Source organism: Phocoena sinus, chromosome 21, assembly GCF_008692025.1.
Source record: "Phocoena sinus isolate mPhoSin1 chromosome 21, mPhoSin1.pri, whole genome shotgun sequence".
NCBI classification, from domain to species: Eukaryota; Metazoa; Chordata; class Mammalia; order Artiodactyla; family Phocoenidae; genus Phocoena; species Phocoena sinus.
Window position 1 is genome coordinate 15,453,884 of NC_045783.1, and position 6,000 is coordinate 15,459,883.

Below are 6,000 nucleotides of genomic sequence, written 5' to 3' on the forward strand. Positions count from 1 at the left end.
AAACTTATTCTGTAAAGATCCAGATAATATTTCAGGCCAAATTTGAAAAAATTTATGTCTACTTTTTCATAGTTATTGTCCAAATCTTTGACATGAGAGAGGCTTATTCATTTATATGTAAGGAAGAAGTGGAAAGGGAATTTGGGGGAGACTTTTTGCCTGGGCAAGACTGTGGAAGTGGCAGTAGAATGTTCCACTACTGCTGTCTCCTCGTCTGGGGTGGGGATTTTCCTTTCATGCTCTCTTCTTGCAATAGGTATTTAATGAGCCAAAGATCTTAGGTAATTTGCTAGGGAATTCAAAGATGAATTAAGGAGAACCAGAAAAAAAGGGGTTCAGAGTTATTCTCTCCTGGTAACGTCTGTCTGTTCAAGGCTCCCCAGCCACATCTCAATGCAGTGCTTTTTTGGAGACATCAACATCTCTTTCAACATTTGACTTAATCTCAAAGTGCATCTTTCCGTTTTTAATTTTTTAACTTAATTATAATAGAAAATGACTATTTTCTATCCAACTGACTTACTTTGCTTTGCATATTGTCACGCTGTACCTTACCTTTTGTCAGACAGCAATATCCTACAACAGAATGAGCATCAAGAGACAGAGGAAAGATCGTGGTCTTTAGGGCCCAGGCACTTCTACATGCAAAGCATCTGACCAGTTTCTCTCTGAACCCCAGTTGCCTCACCTCATGGATGAAATGGGTTGATAGTTTCTAACCTTTAAGGTTTTTATGTAAATTCAAGCTAACAGAGGTCAATGCTTGGCATAATGTCTAGCTCATCATGGACACTCATCAGTAGCTGTTATTACCCTAATAGAGCAAGGTGTTACTTTCAAAGTGATGTCAGATTTATTTCTATCACTTTGGAAAGCAGTTGAATATCATGGCTACTTACACGCACAGTCTCCTTTTACTCTGAAGTAATACAACTCTAAAAAAATTCATATTATGAATCTTTGGGATAGAGCACCTCACTGTCCATGACTCACATTTCTCTTTAACCTCACATTTTCTCTTTTGACTCATTATATTTCATAGACAGGTTTTTAGTTATAGTTCAAGAGACAGGGGACTTTTTTTTTCATGCCTAGACAATGCTGAAACATCAAAAGGCTTAATTTTATGTGACCATACTTTATTTTTTCTGGACTCAACACCTGCCAAGTTGATGATGATAGCACAGAAGTTCCTTTGAGTTTATATACACTAATATGTTTATTTATGAAATTTAAAGGATAGAATAAGCTTTGCTTCCTTTGAAATATAAATAGGAATCCTTCCAAAAGTGCAGTCCTCCCATACAATTAAAATCAACAGTCCCACCAGATTGAAAGTTCTTTCATTTTATAGAGATTGAACTAGGAGACCCATTTACCTCATTGTCACTCATCTGCCTCTTGTCAAATGTGTTTCAAAAAAATAAATCCACTATAAGATTCACACATTCAAATTGCTGTAGAAAGAATTATCTCTGGGAAAAAGACCAAACATGAGTAGCTATGTGCTAGCTTCTATTTGACTGTATAAAATGTGCTCAGAAAAGACACTTTTTATCTTTTGAAAGTGAGCATTACTGTCCCTTGTACTGTGACCGATGATCTGTGGCAGGAGCACCCTGGGCAGTGCAAGCCCTAAAGCAAACCTCAGTGTGTGCTTCCTGGCTTCTCCTGAGAATGTTTTCTACAGGCAAAACCAGGATAGACAGAGTAAGCACTAACAGCAGTCTGGGAAAGGAAAAAATTTACTAGAGGGTAATCTGAGATGCATGTAAAAGCAGAAAGATATACTCCCCATGGTGTTTTGCAGAAAGGGATGGAGGAGTTATGAGCAAATTGTGTGCATGGGAGCATGAGACATCTCTTTTATGTTTTAGTACAACATGATTAACCTCCCTGACATGAGGCACTACTCAGTTTGTAGCTCTGTGTGGTCTCCCAGAACCAAAGGCTTGGGGAAAATAGCACAGATTTCAGTACCCCAGTAAAGACCCCAGCAGACCCCAGCTATTAGTAATAACATGCATTTTTAGCTAAAGAAAACTTTAGATGTCAGAGGCATCTGGACACCATCCAAAATCTGGCCTCCTATAGAAGAGGCGCAAGTGCTTCTCCATGGCCCACCATGCTACTTGGGCTAGGAGTGACATGCCCTCCCAAGCCAGCGATGCCTTGCTACCCTTCACCCACCCAGTGTTTTCTTTTCCTTTCCAATATCTTCACTTTCTCTTTCTCCTTTCTTTCTGTGCAATAACACCCCAAAATTCTCCCCAAATTTGCAAAAAAACACCCAAGATCTTGCTGCATCTTTCATTCTTTTTCACTTTTGTTTTACTGCTAAAATCTCAGTGGCTTATGAGTCTTAACTCTATTTTCTCCCATGTATTCTCTCCTCAACTTCCTATAATCAGGGTTAACTTTCTTACCATGCTCCAAAAGATGCTCTCTCGAAATCACTAAAGGGTTACCTTCTTTACAATTCTAGAACATTTCCCTTGTTCTTATTTTCCTTCTCATTTTTTTAATAGGACTGGGAGGTTCTATTGCCTCTTTGGAGCTCTTTTCTATGTCAAGAGAAACAGCAGGTAGTTCCAAGCTTTTAACCTTGGACTTACATCTTTTTTTTTTTTTTTGCGGTACGCGGGCCTCTCACTGCCATGGCGTCTACCGTTGCGGAGCACAGGCCTCGGGCGCGCAGGCTCAGCCGCTCTGTGGCATGTGGAATCTTCCTGGGCCGAGGCACGAACCCGCGTCCCCTGCATCGGCAGGCGGACTCTCAACCACTGCACCACCAGGGAAGCCCCCTTACATCTGTTTTGTACACACCTATATGCCAGTTAGCTTTGGAAATCAAACCAGTGAAAGATGTGGTAAATGCTCTCTTCTGAAAAACAGTCAGATTAACCAAGAAACATGCCCAAGTTGATGGCCTTTGAAACCTCTGGAGAGATAGTGAGCTGTGTTTCACAGCTCAGTGTGACCAGTGCCCCGTGGAGTTGGGCATTTGCATACTGCATGGCCACAAATGTGCCCTATGCAGAAGGGTGAAATCAGACAGTACCTATGAAAGGCAAAGCCAAAATCTGCCTCAAAAACAGCTCTGGGTCTGCCATAATACACAGTTAAACTGGTGACCAAGGCCTCCACGGACTACATAAGGCCTTGACACAGTCACTGAGCAAACATGAGCCACAAAGACAGGAGGGAAGGAGGGAATCTGAACGAACCAGCGGCTTGATAGCAAAATACTGCTACAATCCCATTCTTTACAGAGTTAGAGTCAAATAATAGATTTTAAGCATAAGACATTTTTTGCTTGATTTCTTCTTTGAAATGATCACTTCGGGAAATGGTTAACAACACTGGTGTTTTCTATGAATTAATCCTACCTTCAAAGTATTCATATATGTAAGGATTTAAACTATTACACATATTGGTTATACTGCACAAAAGAGTACTTGTCACAGCTCATGTGTTTTCTGATTAAAATTATGTGCTGTTCATTTCTCTAAGGATGTAGAAGTCTAGAACTCAGAATTACACTTCAAGGGCACCCATTCTAATTTCTTATAGGGACTACAGACTTAAATTTGCAGATTTTTTCGTCATTCTAAAAATATTATAAATTCCTTGAAACGTTTCTCTAATATTGAACTCTAGTTCAAGAACTTGTGTAGTAAAAGTTATTATAATAGACTAAAATATATTACATGGAAGGTATCAGTCAGTTCTATTAGAACACCACAAGGGAATCCCTTCCTGCTAACTAGTGATGTTACGTCTGTCCTTTCCACCTTTATTTGTATTAGGTAAAATTTATGTTTGTAACAGAATCCTTCACCTGAGTTCTAGCAATTCTCTATTTGTCAGATAAGCTTCTAATTTTGAACGTCTTTTCAATGATCTGATCCTTTCAGAAAAAGAAAGGAATTCTGGAATTTTAAAATAAATGCTAACTTGAATTTGTTTCACATTCTTCCATTGTCCCCTACACACACACACACACACACACACACACACACACACACACACACACTGGTTAGCACATGATGTCTTTTCTCTCTTATCTTTGTGTGTGTGTATGTGTGTTTATGTCATCAATGCTGTAAACTCATTCAGAATGCACTTTCTTAGTGGCCCTTGCAGTGCGTGTCAGAAGCTGTAATCAGTACTATATTATATTATACCTACCCTCTCTGCAGGTCACCTTCATTTCCATGGTTTCCGTTTATATTCTTGGCTCATTACTGTATTTTTCCATGTAACTTTCAATTCCTTAGAGCTCCATATGTATTTCTATACATATCTCCCTTTAATTTGCAAATGGAAAGAAAACTAATGCTGACAATGTTTTCTTTCTTTGATTATATATCCCTCTGTTCTTGTGTCAGGAAGATCTTAAGATTTAAAAGATAAAGGAAAGATAATGAAAAAAATATTAAAAAAAAAAAAAAGACATTGAGGTTTGTCAGTGAAAAAGCCTCTCTTCAATATCCTGGGGGAAGGAGGAGGATTTTGATGGATACATGATTCACATGTAATTAACAGCTGGTTATATGGGACATGGGAGTTTTCCTTAGGACAGAAGTCCTGATTTTCACCAAACTCAAGAATTGCTAACTACAGAATGGGAGGTGGAATGGGGAGGTAAACATTCTCATACACAGTTGGTGATAGTATCAATTAGTAAAGCATTTCTTGAGGACAGTTGGGCAATCTGTGTTGAAAGCCTTAAAGTATAAACGTAAAGTTACTCAACAAATCCAGAGGAAAAAAATTGTGAGAGCAAGCAAAGATTTAGCTATAAGGATAGTCATCAAGTGTTGCTTATAGTAGCAAAAAACTGGAAACCATTTCCATGCTCAACAACAGAAGGTTAGTTAAATTTATGGTGCATCTGTAAAATGGAGTATGAACCAATCATTAAAAATCATGCTGTAAAATACTAATGATATACTGTAGAATTATTTGGAAAAAATAGATTTTAAAAATCTGTGCACATTATGATCCCACTTTGTAAATACACACAAACACATGAACGATAAATAAATTAAGTATATTCTTCAAGATCTTAATAATGTTTATTACAGAGTAAATGGCTAACCATACTATTTTCTTCCTTTTTACTTTCTAAATTCTCACAAATGAATAAATACATATATATCTTAATTTTCCAAATCCTCCTTTAAAAATAAATTTCTTTCAAAATAAGACTGGCAAAGATGAACATGTGGGAAAGGAAATTCATAAGTTACTGAACAAGAGAAAGGCCTTTATCTTTTTATACCCATGGTATAAATGAGCCATGAATTGAAAAGTATTAATTAATTTAAAAACTTTTATAGAAAAGAGTAAAAGTAGTTGCTTTCACAATTCAAGTCAAAACAATTCAAATCAAAGGTAGATAAGAAGGGAGGAGATTGGCTCAGTGCAAGTAAACGAAGCAGAAACAACAATAGCTGGTACCTGGTTTAAGTGCAAGAATTGGCCTTAAAGCTTCTGTACAAAAATTTTCAGCTAATTTAGTGGGTTATAAGAAAGGAATAGAGGTGGGCTGTAGACATCTTCTCTTTAGTAATCAGAAAAATCAAGGCAAAGTTGCCATCAAGCAAAGGTAAGATGCCAGTAATTTTCTTCTACTTTCATCTTTCTCTTCAGTTGGTATATAATTATTGTAAATATATCTTTTTAACAGCTTTATTGACATACAATTGCTATACAGAACTGTACATACTAAATATGTGCAATTTGATGAGTCTAGACATATGCAAACCTAGTGATACCATCACCACAATCAAAGAAGTATATACTATATCCAACACTTGCCAGAATTTCCTTGTGTTCTTTTAGTTGTTTTCGTGTGTCTCTGTGTGTGTGTCTGTGTGTGTCTGTGTTTCTCTGTGTGGTAAGAACACTCAACATGATATCTACCTTCTTAACAAATTTTGAAATGCACAATACTGTATTGTTAACTGCAGGCCCTGTGTTGTACAGCACATC